This window comes from Podarcis tiliguerta (assembly GCF_965153285.1).
Source record: "Podarcis tiliguerta genome assembly, chromosome: 12".
Taxonomy (NCBI): domain Eukaryota; kingdom Metazoa; phylum Chordata; class Lepidosauria; order Squamata; family Lacertidae; genus Podarcis; species Podarcis tiliguerta.
The window spans coordinates 10,161,029-10,175,093 of record NC_139545.1 but is presented as its reverse complement, the minus strand read 5'-3'; the positions used below and the strand labels follow the sequence as shown (position 1 = coordinate 10,175,093).

Sequence of the window (14,065 nt, the reverse complement as noted above, 5' to 3'; positions counted from 1 at the left end):
CACATGGCTTCTACAAATTAGCACATAAATCAAATATATCAACTCAGTTTCATTTTTTTCCTCAACCTCAGCTTCCAAACATGCTGGCTTTGTGGAGATCTTCTAATCACCCACAGGCAGAGACCAATACTTCAGGATATATCACTCTCAACCTCATCTAGTACCATCTGCTCTGATGCCTGAGCCTGTGCCAACAGAATGTGTATCAAGTGCATGCAACACATTGAAGTATCTTGGTTAAGAATGTACTATAAATATACAAGACATAACTTTGCTTTTTTTTTTTTAAGGCACACATGGTCTTTAAAATCCACCTAGACAGGATAAAGTGATATAGTACGTGCAGCTTCTCCTTCAAAGAAGCTTGGGACCAAACTATGTTACCATACAGCTACACGTAACACTAATTCAACCCAGTCTTGTTCTTTGAAAAGTTTCCTCTGAACCAGTGTTGCATGCCACTGTAAATGCAGTTTGGGCTTTAAACAGCATAACCACAATATCACAGAATCACAGAATCACAGAATCATAGAGTTGGAAGAGACCACAAGGGCCATCGAGTCCAACCCCCTGCCAAGCAGGAAACACCATCAGAGCACTCCTGACATATGGTTGTCAAGCCTCTGCTTAAAGACCTCCAAAGAAGGAGACTCCACCACACTCCTTGGCAGCAAATTCCACTGTCGAACAGCTCTTACTGTCAGGAAGTTCTTCCTAATGTTTAGGTGGAATCTTTTTTATGATGATTGCAATGTTAGAAACAGTTTTTAAAATAAATTACAGCAACAAGAATAGGGATATCCTAAAAATATGCCTTGAGTGTCAAATGTCAGGGTAAAGAGATGCATCTTCAGCATATGCCTAAAACTGTCTAGGGTTGGTGCTAGTCACACCTCTGCGGGAAGGGAATTCCACAACATAGGAGCTGCTACAACGAATGTCCTTTCCCAAGCTACCATGACGCATCTTTGAAGATGGTGGAACTTCAAAAAGCCCTCTACTTATTATCTCAATACCTGAGAAGGTCTGCCCAGAAAGTGGCCTTTTAGGTATTTGAGGCCTAAGTTGTTTAGGGCTGTAAACACTAATGTGGGCACCTTAAACTGGGCCCAAACTCAATGACTGATTTCTATGTAAGATCATGAGATCAGCTGTCTTTGGTCCTCCCTCAATTGTCACCTACCTGCTGACTGTTATAAAAACCAGCCTGCTTTGTTCCTTCTGCCTCTTTTCCTCACATATCATGTATTTTAGATTATAAACTGAGAGCTAGGACTGTCTTACTGGTGATCTTGTAAGTCATGCTGGAAATCTTTTTTGAATAAAGACTGGGGCAGAAAATAAAAAGGTAAAAGAAATAAATAGGCACTACTCAGAATAGTATCAGCCAGCAGGGAACAGTCACTCAGCTTCCAATTTTTTAATATATATATATATATATATATATATATAATATCTGGGTCCTCAGGGAAGAAAAGCCTAACTAAAAACATTATTTACACAACAGATTTTCACAGCAGTGAGATATATCAACAAGTGAGTCAGACCACTAGTCCATCTAGTCAAGAGTGAGGAACCTTTTCCAACCAAAGAATCACATTCCATCAGAGATAACCTTTTAGGGGCTGCATGCCAGGGGTGGGCTGTGCTAGAGGCAAAAGCATATGAGATTATGTGGCTCTTTTTTTCTTTTATAGGCTACATTCCAGCCACACAAAAGCAGTTTCTATATCTCCACCCCAATCTCTCCATCCCACAAGCTTTATCACAATTCAAAAACACATTCCAGTCAGGCAAACGCACTCAAGGAGGGCATGTAATGGGATTGGTGAGAGTTATAGGGGGGAATCTCAAGGGCCATATAGAGGTGGGCTGCATTTGGGGCCCAGCCTGAGCATCCTTATCCCCGATACAGCTCAGTATTATCTGTTCTGTTTAGCAATGTCTCTCCCAATCCTGGTATTTCCCAGCCCTGGTACTTTTTAAGAGGAGATAACAGGAGCTGTACTTGGGACGTTAAGTTTGCAGTGTATACGGTCTACCACTGAACTAACAATGCTGCAAAATGATGTCTGGAAATTCAGAAAGGTTACTGAATAATAAAAAAAATCTGATATTTGGCTGATTAACATTCTACGGCTTTTTAAATGTATTTCTGGGAGGATTATTGATTTGCTTTGTTATGTATTTTGTATTTTCATTTTACATTTTTCTGATGTGAACCGTCCTGAGATCTTTGGATGAAGTGCGGTACACAAATTTTAATTAATTGATTGATGATGATGATGATGATGATGATGATGGAAAGGAAAAGGAAAAACACACAAAAAGCACTTCTGTATTGATACCAATAATATATAAATAGGCTATAAACTGGTTATTGCCTATATCTGGTTTCACTTGCCTCCAATGTTTCCCTCTCTGCCAGAATGCATGAATGCTGAGATGTTTGTGAAACATCTAGTTTCCCTAAATAAATTAGAATGTTGATGTAACTTACATAAGGGAAAGATCAATAGATATGGAGACAGCTTTAGAGAACAAGTATTTCCACTGCTGTAGCATTTTCATTCTTGTAACGTTTATTTCCTTTCTTGGTGTAATGTAATGAGTTGTTAATTACTTTTAAACTCCTAGAAGTGCAATAGCTAAACCTTTTTGGCCGTAGGACCACATTGATGGTTGACAAACTCTCTAAATACTGCATGTCAGTGATGGGCATATTCAGAATGATCAATGCACACTTCCCATCCCACACTCACATACACAGATAGGTAGGTACACATTCAGAGTGCAGTAACAGACAGAGAAAAGAACATTTCCCCCTCCCTTTCCATCACAACACTGAACTAAGAGAGGAACTTCTCTTTCCTCCACATACCTTGTAAAGGAGTGCCTTCTCCCTCTGGTGCAGTGTCACTGCAACAAGGGCTCTGAGCTCAGAGCTCTGAAAACAGGAAGCTGAGCTCCAAAGGATTCTTGCAACAGCGCAGCACCAGAAGGAGACAAAGCTCCTTTGCAAGGCAGATTGAAGCAGAAGCACCCAATTTTTTTGAGGGCCGACGGCCCCACTGTATACCACAGTGAAGCAGGAGCAGAAAGGGGCACAGAGCTGAAGGAAGAAGGGAACAAAAGGAAAGTCCTCACAATACTTGAGAAAAGGAGACAAAACTCAATGGCACTTCAGAGGGAGGATAGGCCAATAAGCCTGAAAAGACAATGGGACAGAATGAATTTTATGCACCAATTTTACTAACCAGTCAAATCTTTGGTTAGTTACCAATGATTACAGAATCAGAGATATTCCTAATCCAAAGTGTTGCACCACATCTATTCTTCTACCTAACTGAACAAAGTTTGACTGGCAGATAGTTTAGCGGGGAGGGGGGACAGAGAAGAGTGTGATAGACTCCTCATCCCCTTTTGTTATACCAATTATGAACAATATGGCTAGTTGGGAAATGAATGGAAATGAGCTGAATGGCTAGAGCTCCAGGCTGCCTTTTCACCAGGCCAAGGTCTAGGCCAGCTGCAATTCTCCCAGCCCCAAGGACACAATCTAAAGCCACTGTAGTACTTATAAGTAATGGAAGGTAGTCTCTACATTATCAGAGGTCAGGTCTCTATATTCTGCTCCACTCTTCCAGCTGCAGGGCTGTAAGTTTTCATTCTAAACTTTCACTTGACCTTTTAACTTTCTCCTGCAGCATCTATGAAGGCTCTAAAGCACTCTACAGCTCTAAAGCACCAACATTTCTAGCTATTGGTCTTACATGCCACTGACACAATTCAGGGGTGGCCTTAAGCTTTAACCAAGTTCTCATCTGGGCCACTGCTGTTGCACCCAGCTCTGCCCACTCTGCCTAACTTTAAAAAGGAATGCAGAAGAGGTGAGAAATAATAAGTAAGAAGTGCACAGCCAGATGAACTTTCATCCAAGTGCCAAAAGTCAGGGGTGTACAAAGGGATTAAGTAGCCACAATGGCCCAATGAGAACTAGTGAACTGGCTGCCCCAAAGCAATATTTTGTGCCATAGGAATGGAATCAGCAACTGAATTGTCTATTATAAGATAACTTGGGCATCCTTCTATGTAATAAGATGGGTTAATTGTCAAATAAATGACAAAATAGTCACATAATACAAGTTAAAATGCCAAAGCTTTAGAGTTTGGCAGAAAAGCTTAAGTTCTATGCTTCCTGATTATTAGTATTTTTTTACCATGTAACAAAAATGAACTCATATACTCTTCCTCATCTTGCATTCTGTGGTACATTAAATGAATATTCTCAAAGTCTAGCCATAGTCCACCATTACAGACATTGCTTTTTATTCTATAACTTACTAAAATATTTTTAAATAGCCATAGCACCAAGATTAGTTTCTTGGGCTTCTCCCTGAATCATAGGCCTGTAATAGTAGCATAGCATCCTGTTACTTTGTATACACTAACTAGAGAAAAAGTCATAATGAAAATCAAATCATTCGCTTGCAATGCTACCAAAGATTGCTCTACAACTGGAAACTACCACAACTCCAGTCATCTTTCATGACTCACAATGAGCTGACTCAATATGCTCAGAAGTTCTTGACTTTAGAACACTCTGTGACTTAAAGTGGGGAAAAAATCAGTCTTCGTGTTATCTCGTCTCATTAGATAAGAAAAATACCACCACCTATTTCATTAAGTTTGTATTTACATCATGAATTTCATTCAAATATACAGCTGAAGTTTCTGGAACTATCTATGGAATTATTCTGTACCAGACAGGAAAAAATGCTCCTGAGGAAAACTTCCCAAGCAGTTTTTTAAAATGGAACTATAATTTATACAGACTGAGAACATATAGTAACCAGAAGACTGATGTATTTGGTATCTATTCGGTACCATGATCCACACAATTCTTAAACCGCAGATAGACACGTTTTTATAAAAGTTAACTCTTCAGTCCTACTATAAGGCTCAAGATACAGCATGGTAAGAATTATGGAAAACTGCAGTTTTTAGCAAGACAGGAATTCAATTTCCAAGATAAAAATTAGCATCTAATTAAGTTAATATGGCAGTTCACAGTGCTGAACATAATTATGTGCTGGACATCTAATTCATTGGCTGTATGTGTGGTAACAAGTGCTTTTCTGCATAACCTTGAGTACCCCCAGAAAAAAGCACTGCTGGTAACCATGAAGCACTGATAAACATACCACAAATAATTCCATTTCAAATGAATAGTTATAGCTGACTATTTCCCCTCTTATTATACAAAATCATATATCACTTAGCATAAAACTACCAAAGTAATATACAACTTAAGAATACAATAAATAATAAAAGCAATGTACAAATATAAGAAATAAATATTGATCAATGGAACATATAGCTGTAGTCACTCTTCAGAAAAGCCTATGTGAACAAAAAGTCCTCTTTGACCAGTAGCACTAATTTTCCCAAGGAAAGGGGTACTTGATTCTTTCCCCACATAGCATAGTAATGTAGAAAAAGAAGACAACAGTAGACAGTGCCTTCCTCACACTCTTGAGGAAAAAATAATTTTTATCTACAGTTGCATAGCATGTAGAACACTACACTGTAGTCCAAACAGATTTATGTCAGAATGAACACAACTGAAAACATTTATTGCTTCTCCACTTTCCCCCTTCTTTAATATCAGGCCTCAATAAACAGAGGAACTAGAGAGATACGGCTATATACAATGTAAGGAGTGGGATAAACACACAATATGAGGGCAGGAGACACCTCTGCCCAGCTCTTTACAAGAGTTTCAGGGCACTTGAGGCCATTCTGACGTCACACAAGCACACCCTTGATAGTCCCAACTCATTAATCTGAAAGAAATACTCAGTTCTCCACTCACTGTCACTATTACAGACTGCAGCTCCCATTTCAACTATCAGCACATCCATCTTACTGAAATCTTGTATTTGTAGAACATGCATGTGGACCTAGTGTATAAACTGTAGGCACTGTGTTACAACAAAACCCATCTACTCAAAGGGTGGAAAAATCCCAGTTCCTTTCCCATCACAACAGAGTAGAACTGGGGATTAAAAACAATTGAAGAGTAATTAATCTCTGTTAAGTGATCTTGAATATACGCCCTGACAAGGTATTTAAACAATGCATAAAAGGGTAATGAACATGGATTAACTGACAAGTCCATACTTCATTATTATCGCTGTGCCAGCACACTTTCTAAAATGTTAAGAGACAGAATCAGTCCTACTGAAATCAATGTGAAACTTTAGCTGGGACTTAAACACAACTAACCAACTCTGCATCCAACCCATTGAGATTATCGGGATTTGCCTCTGGATAACCAGTTTAAAATGGCAAAAGCGAGGAAATTTCCCTTTGTAAAGCTGCGTCCACAGATCTAAAGAACTCTTACAGCGCACTCTTACGGAGTGTAATTTAGATGCTATACTCAGCAGGAGCTGGGATCTATTTTTTGCCTATGGAAGGTTGCAAATGATAAATCCCAATAGTTACTTAGCACAACTTACTCCCCAGCCCCGTCCTGCCCCAGTCTTCAGTGGATCTAATTTGCAAGTGCAAGATGCTGAGGATCGCAGCCCTGAAGATAGCAAGACTCCTCTCAGGATCCAGAACTGGCAACCCAACCCTTTAAATATTCTACAGCAGAGACCCAGAAATTTCATTCACCACGTTGGAGGGGGGAGCTCCTCCCTTGCCTGCAAGGCCACTGACAGCTGAGGCTGTACCATCTGGAAGGGACACCCAAGTTCATCTAGTCCACCCCCCTGCCATGCAGGAACCTTTCGCCCAAGGTGGGGCTCGAACCTGCCACAATAAGATTAAGAGTCTCATCCAGTGCTTCTCAAACCTGGGTCGCTGGCTGTTGTTGAACTACAACTCCCATCATCCCTAGCTAGCAGCACCAGCGGTCAGGGGCGATGCGAACTGTAGTCCGACCCCCGCCAGCGGACCCACGGTTGAGAAGCATTGGGTGAGTCTCTTAGTTCGGGTTCGAGGCCCACGTTGGGCGAAAGGTTCCTGCGTGAAAGGGGGTCGGACTAGATGACCCCGGGTGTCCCTTTCCAACCGGAGCCTCGCCTCGTCAGGAACGCCGGGAGTTCCTCGCGCGGCGGCCAGCCTTCTTCCCTTCCCCGCCCCGCCGCCTTCCGGCATGCCCAGGGCCACCGTCGGGATCCCCACCCGTCCCCTCAGGCAACGGAGCCCGCCCGCCCGGCCGCCCCAAAGCTCCCGGATTCCCTCACCAGAAGCCGCCTCCGTCCGGAAGGGTCAGCAGCGAGGGCGACGACGGGCCGCCAAGCCAAGCCAAGCCGGCAAGGGCGGGGCAGCCGAGAAGGGCCCGCAGCTACCGAAAGCGGAGAGGCGCGGGACGGGAGCTCAGCCTGAGGGAGCCCTTGGGCGCGCGACGCCGACTCGGGACGGCGGTTGCTGGGCGGCGGTTGGGCTCCTTCGCCTCGCGCCGGCGGTTGGGTTCGAATGGCCCTCAGGATTCCGAGGAGGGCGCGAGCGGCCGCTCTCTTAAGCCCCGCCCCCTCGCGGCTGCTTCTTCTCCTCCTTCTTCCTATTGGTTTTGGGGTTTTTTGTTACGGCCGCCGTCGCCGCGCGCTCCGAGTGTCACCGCCGGCGACCCGACAGCTCGGGCAGCTGCGAGCGCGGAGGGCTTTCGCCACACACAGGCGGCGACGCGCATGCGTTACTTCCTGAGCAGATCAGGAGGAGGAGGAGTCTCAGGAGGCAGGCGCATGCGCAGAAGTGGCGGCGACAAGAGGCGTGGTTTGCTGCTGCTGCTTTTGCCGGAGATTGATTGCGGCTCCGCGGGAGGGAGTCAAGGTCTCTGCTGCCCGCTGGGTTAGCGGGGCCGCTGAAGGCGTTGCTGCGAGCCATACGGCAGGGTCACACGCAGCAGCTGACACACATATCACCATCATTATTCTTACTTTATTTACATGTATTTATACCCCGTCCTGGTGGGGAATCAAGGCGGCTTACAGATAAAAAAAGGACAGCTAAAAACATGGGTGGGATCATTAAAAAAAGAATTAAACATTTATAGATGTGTGTGTGTGACTTTAATTCTATTGAAACCCAGCCAGATGGGTGGGGTATAAATAATCATAATAATAAAATTATTACACACACACACATATACTGTGTATATATATATATATATATATATATATGTAGACAAGTGATATATATATATATATATATATATATATATATCAGTATATAAGTAAATAAAAGCTAGTACATATGATCATAGATATATATAAATAATATCTAATAAAACGTACCTGCAATCACAATAAAATCAGCTTTGCCAACCATGTTAGAAAAAGAAAAGCGTAATTAGGATATGGGAAAATAGAAAAACTTAGTAGAAATCAAAACACCAAGGTGGTTATCCCCAATAGAAGCTGAGACAAGGAAAAAGATTAATATGAGGGATAACTGGGGTACTTATAATGAAGTGTTAGACTTCTCAGAAGGAAAACCAAAAATGGGGAAAAAATTGAAGAGATTCAATTTGAATTGAGATTCAATTTCAATTGAAGAATATGTGTCGGACTGGCTAAATTATCAAATCAACTCAAAATTTAAAGTAGACAAGAAATTGGGATTTGCAGAAAAACCATCAGAATTCGAAAAAGAAATATTAAGATCTAGAGTTAACAATTTATCCAAAATGCATAGACTATTACTTGATTGGGAAATGAAGAATTTGTGAAATTATCTATGATATAATAATAATAATAGTAATAGTAATAATAATAATAATAATAATAATAATATTTATACCCCACTCATCTGGCTGAGTTCCCCCAGCCACTCTGGGCGGCTTCCAATCAAGTGTTAAAAACAATACAGCATTAAATATTAAAAACTTCCCTAAACAGGGATGCCTTCAGATGTCTTTTAAAAAGAACATAGCTGCTTATTTCCTTCACATCTGGTGGGAGGGTGTTCCACAGGGCAGGTGCCACTACCGAGAAGGCCCTCTGTCTGGTTCCCTGTAACCTCAATTCTCGCAATGAGGGAACCGCCAGAAGGCCCTCGGTGCTGGATCTCAGTGTCCAGGCTGAACGATGGGGGTGGAGACGCTCCTTCAGGTAAACAAGACTGAGGCCGTTTAGGGCTTTAAAGGTCAGCACCAACACTTTGAATTGTGCTTGGAAACGTACTGTATTTATTTTTCCCAATTTGAACTATAAAGTGGTGATTTTCTTGAGTCAAAATGAGAGTACCCCTAAACTTTTTTTAAAGAAAAAAATGCTTTAGCCTGAGGGGAAGCTGCCAGGGCCAAAGCGGGTGAAACAACTTATGCAACTCTTACCTTTGCACAATCACAGTCCACTCAAAAGTCAAGAGCTTTAAGCAAGGAGAGACAGTCATCACAGCTCAAAGAGGCACTCCAACCACAAGGAGTTGTGTGGAATGAGGCTGGCGAGGGGAGAAGGGGTGAGCCGAGGGAGAATTCCTAGGGTCAGATCCAGAGGGCTGGGAGGGTGCATTCAGCCCCAGGCTTGAGGTTCCCCACTGTTGGTATGCCTCAGAATCATTTTGGTGGAAGTGCATGGCAGTGTTTAGCACAGGGGGATGTGTGTAAAAGGAAGGCCATTGGGGTCTTGGACTGGAAACCCAGCAAGCAGATTTTACAGTAAATCATTTGGATGCGCAATGTACCTGTTTTGTATTTTAGCATTGTTATGTATATGAAACGAATCGTCTTTTGCAAGCTGCAAGGTGGCATAAGAGCATATAAATAAATATGCCCTCACCAGCAGAAACTGAGCCAGTAAATGGCATCACTCAGGCAATATGTGTCTTTGCCAGAAACGTGATATTTAAAGCCGGCAGCCAGCCTGTCAGTGTGTCATCCTCACAATTTGGTGATATGATATTTCTTCCAATTCCCTGGAAGTGAATAAAGATCCAAGAACATAGGATTACCCTGTTGAACTCCAGGTAACCTGGGAAATACCAGGACAAATCGCCAAGCTGTATCATTTGCTCATCTATACCACAAGATGGAGGGAGTCAAAACAGCTGGACAGAGAAGCAGGTCTGTAAGTGTTTCTGTTTATAGAAGCTTATCTATGTTTAACAGAGCGGTCTGATTACGAAAGTATTTGGCCCAGGCATTATAACCCCTGCATCCTTCTCATTGACTTTATTTTTCCCATTTGATGGTGGTGGATGGTGTTGTGAGATGGCATTCATTGCCCCCTCCTTCCTGAATCCTTTTACGCAGGGCAGTTGGTGGCAGTGGTAAAATGTTTAGACACAGACAAGCACAGTTCGAAAGCATGCCAGTGCAAGTAGATAAATAGGTACCACTGCAGCGGGAAGGTAAACGGTGGTTTCCGTGCACTCTGGCACTCGTCACGGTCCTCCGTGCGCCAGTAGCGGTTTAGTCATGCTGGCCACATAACCCGGAAAACTGTCTGTGGACAAACGCCGGCTCCCTCGGCCTGAAAGCGAGATGAGTGCCACAACCCCATAGTTGCCTTTGACCGGACTTAACCGTCCTGGGATCCTTCACCTTACCTTTTTTTATATATTGGATACTACCTGCAACTTTCTGAAAGTAAGAGTTTGCTGTGCAATCTGCATAAAATTCTGCCGCCAGACCCTAGTTAGCAGGGCCTTTAGTGAGCAAAGGGAAGTTGGTCACAGGAGATAACAGCAAATTTTCTTCAATGCTGGGGAATGCTCCTTGCATTTAGTCCTATAGGGAGCATGAACCATTCAAAGAAAAAACAGTCACTGTTTGCAAAGAGCCCTGTTTTTTAACATCAAATAGAACTATTGACCGCCTGTTTTAATACTATAAGCTACCTAGATATTTTTTGTTGTTATGGGGCACTGTACATTTTCTTGTTTGCTAATTTTATACATTTAAAACCCTGTTTTTCAGCCAAAAAAGGCTAGGAGTGACTTGCCGATCACTACAGGCAAGACTGTTCCTGCCCTCAGGCTTACAATTTAAAAGATGTGACACAAAAGGAAGATAGATTGGGAGGAAGGAGTGAAACTCAAGTGCCAGCTCTTAGTTACAAGGTCTTCTAATGATCATTTGGAAAGGAAACAGCTAAAGGAGAGTCGGAACCAAAAGGTGGTAGCTCTGCATCCCTCCTCTTTCATAGCTGGATGGACGGGCTGCTCATATTGTAAACATGACAGCACTTTGAGCTTCTGTTAGGCATTTCACAACCATGTTTACTTGTGGTAAAGGAAAGAGCAGGCTGCTACTTTGCTCATCGTGCAATATTATCAGTGCACACTGTTTACAGCACCACTTGCTTTTCTGTGGAAAGAGACTGCGATCTCACAAATCTAGAATTAATGACTCATTTGCAGTATTAAGCAAGAGGAACAGCTGCATTACAAAACCAAAGAGCCCTTTCAAGTTTTAAGTGGTTAAAGCAAGGGAATCTGCACCAAAGATTTGGTTATTTTTATGTTTCAGAAGTACTTCAGAGAGATGTAAAGATCAGCCCAGAAAACTTTGAGGCTTTGATTATTGCTAAGAGTCTCTCTTTTTTTCTGAGTTGGCTTAAAGAAGGCATGGCCAAATGTTTTGGGACTACAGTTCCCACCATCCCTGACCACTGGTCCTGTTAGCTAGGGATGATGGGAGTTGTAGTCCCAAAACATCTGGCGGGCCAAGTTTGGCCATGCCTGGCTTAAAGCATGAATTCTTCAAGGATGCAAAGTATGTTATCTCTGGGGACTTACAGCAAAATCACAGAGGAAATGTTTTTAGTTAAGTTTGTACCTATGTCTCCAGTGAAGTGGCATGGCTTGCCAAATTGTGTTTGTTCCATATTATATGTGGCACATGTTCTTTTTTAATGATACAGCAAAAATGTCCCTCAATTCAGAGCACGCGGGAGGGGTGTGTGAGAGTGTGTGTGTAAGAACTAAAAGAACATTTGTTTAAGTCCCTGAGAAGCAATACACAGTAATTTAAGAATCCCTAACACAGTGATATTGTTTTATGCAGTATATTAAAGTTGTTTAGTCGAGATGTTGCTTTTTTAAATGCTGTCTAGCCAAAACGGGAATATTGAGGCTGGGAATTTAAGCAAATTAACAAGCGTTTATTAAATCAGAGAAATGTAAAGAAAACATAAGGGTGTTTTCATTTGTTATGGTTGACTTAATTAGGTGGTACTCAACTGAGTCATACTCTGAGTAGAGACACTCAAATCAGTAGACTACCAATGAGTATGACTAATGGTGGATGATGACTAATGTTGGAAATGATCCACTGGGATTTTAATTTGCTGAATGACACCCTTAATAATGCATGTGCCTTAGGACAGGGTAAGAACGTATAAACAAATAAACATGCACAATACAAATATATTTGGAAATCAAAATTACAATTAGAACGACTGTGTGACTGTGAAATCCTATGGGCACAATTCAAAAGTTGCAAACACATTTGGGAAATGGGAAGTACAATTAGGAAATGCCTGTGAGGCTGTAAAGTCTATGGGTATAGTTCAAATATCAGATGGATTTCTCTACTCACTGAAGAGAGATAGGAATGTCCCTCAAATACAGAGTGCTTCACAGATGCATTGAAAGCACACCCACACAAAATAAGGTGGGTTTCCATAGTAACACCTGCACAACACATTTAAAGCACATGGATTCAACCAGATAATTCTGGGAACTGTAGTTCATGCTTTACAGTACTATAACTCCCAGCACCCTTGACAAGCTATACTTTCCAGAATTCTTTGGGGAAAGTCATGTGCTTTAAATGTATTGTGCAGATGTTACTATGGAAACACACCTTATTTTGTTTTAGACCAGGGTTTCCCAAACTTGTGTCTCCAGCTGTTTTGGGACTACAATTCCCACCATCCCTGAACACCGGTCCTGCTAGCTAGGGATGATGGGAGTTGTAGTCCAAAAAAGAGCGGGAGACCCAAGTTTGGGAAACCCTGTTTTAGACTGTAAGCTCTTCAGGACAGGGACTTGTCACCCTATTCTCACCTTACACAGCATACAAATGCACCACAGACCTTTGTGGTGTTATAGGTCAGGATCTAAAGAACCAGCAACTGATTCTGCAGGCTGAGACTTGAACAGCATAGATCCTATGCCACATAGCAAGTCATTTCTATAAATGAGAGAAGTTTCAAAAGCAATTTTAATAGGGCATGGGACTTTGCTCAAAGAAAACAAAGGAAGGAAGGGGGAACCTCACTTGGTGTGAACAACCCTTGTAGTGTTCCCAAAGAATCTAGATTGGATCCAATTCAAATTTGTTTTCTATTCATACATTTACAGGTGAAATATTATTCCTGGTTACATTTCACAGGGTTGGGCATCATTTATTTGTATCCTCAAGAGCAACAGTGGTTGTATCACTACTATAAGTAGTTTACAACTGCTGCTATTATTTTTGAAGGGTAAGCAAATCATTTTATTTACTTCTCTTCCTAAATATAGCTGCAGCTCTTCTCATTCTGATTTTCTATAGGCAAATTGTAAAAGTCATTGGCTTTTTTTTTGGGGGGGAGGGTTGTTTGGGATGGAATATTTACAGTGGCAAATATATTTTCAAAAAGCTGATTCATAAATGCTAGTGCTATCCTGAGTCATTCATTCATTCATTCATTCTTATATGCAGCTTGGCTGCATTTGGCAATGGAGTGCATTCATTTTGATGGTTTTATGGAAGCTTGATCAATGTGACTCATGACAGGGCCGGCCCTGATGAATTCTAGTTTGTTGAGATACCTGTGTCCTTTACAATCAGTAAGAATCTGGCTTCACTTTCAATGGACTTTTGAATGAAATCCTAAATCCACCTAATAGGGAACAAGCCCATGGGACAAACTAAGACCAACTTTCAAATAAACATGAATTGCACTGTAAGACACACAGGCAAATAGAAACCAGCACTGATAGAAGGAAAGTTGCTCGTCTTGTTAATGAATGAGTAGCTGGGGTTGTTTTTAGAAGCGCTGTGTGTGTAAGTATCTGACAAACAAGGCTAGACTATTTTATGCAGTCTCACAGTCAACCA

The 14,065-nt window shown here is 41.9% G+C and overlaps 1 protein-coding gene and 1 long non-coding RNA gene across 14 annotated transcripts in view; one reads left to right on the top strand and one right to left on the bottom strand.

The window, feature by feature from the left end:
- LRRFIP2 (LRR binding FLII interacting protein 2) overlaps nucleotides 1–7,712 on the bottom strand; it is a 51,379-nt gene extending 43,667 nt beyond the window's left edge. For 6 of the 13 annotated variants that reach the window (XM_083404883.1, XM_083404891.1, XM_083404893.1 and 3 more), the window contains exon 1: nucleotides 7,260–7,705. The gene's annotated coding sequence lies outside the window, so the exon portion shown is untranslated. Of the gene's footprint in view, nucleotides 1–7,259 lie in introns of all 13 variants that reach the window. The other 7 variants (XM_083404888.1, XM_083404889.1, XM_083404885.1 and 4 more) reach the window with 3 other exon arrangements.
- Nucleotides 6,530–13,652, top strand: LOC310660519. The gene is made up of 3 exons (XR_014503472.1): nucleotides 6,530–6,988; nucleotides 9,938–10,078; nucleotides 10,934–13,652. It is a non-coding gene; the product is annotated as an uncharacterized lncRNA (long non-coding RNA).
- Nucleotides 13,653–14,065: the final 413 nt, after the last annotated feature.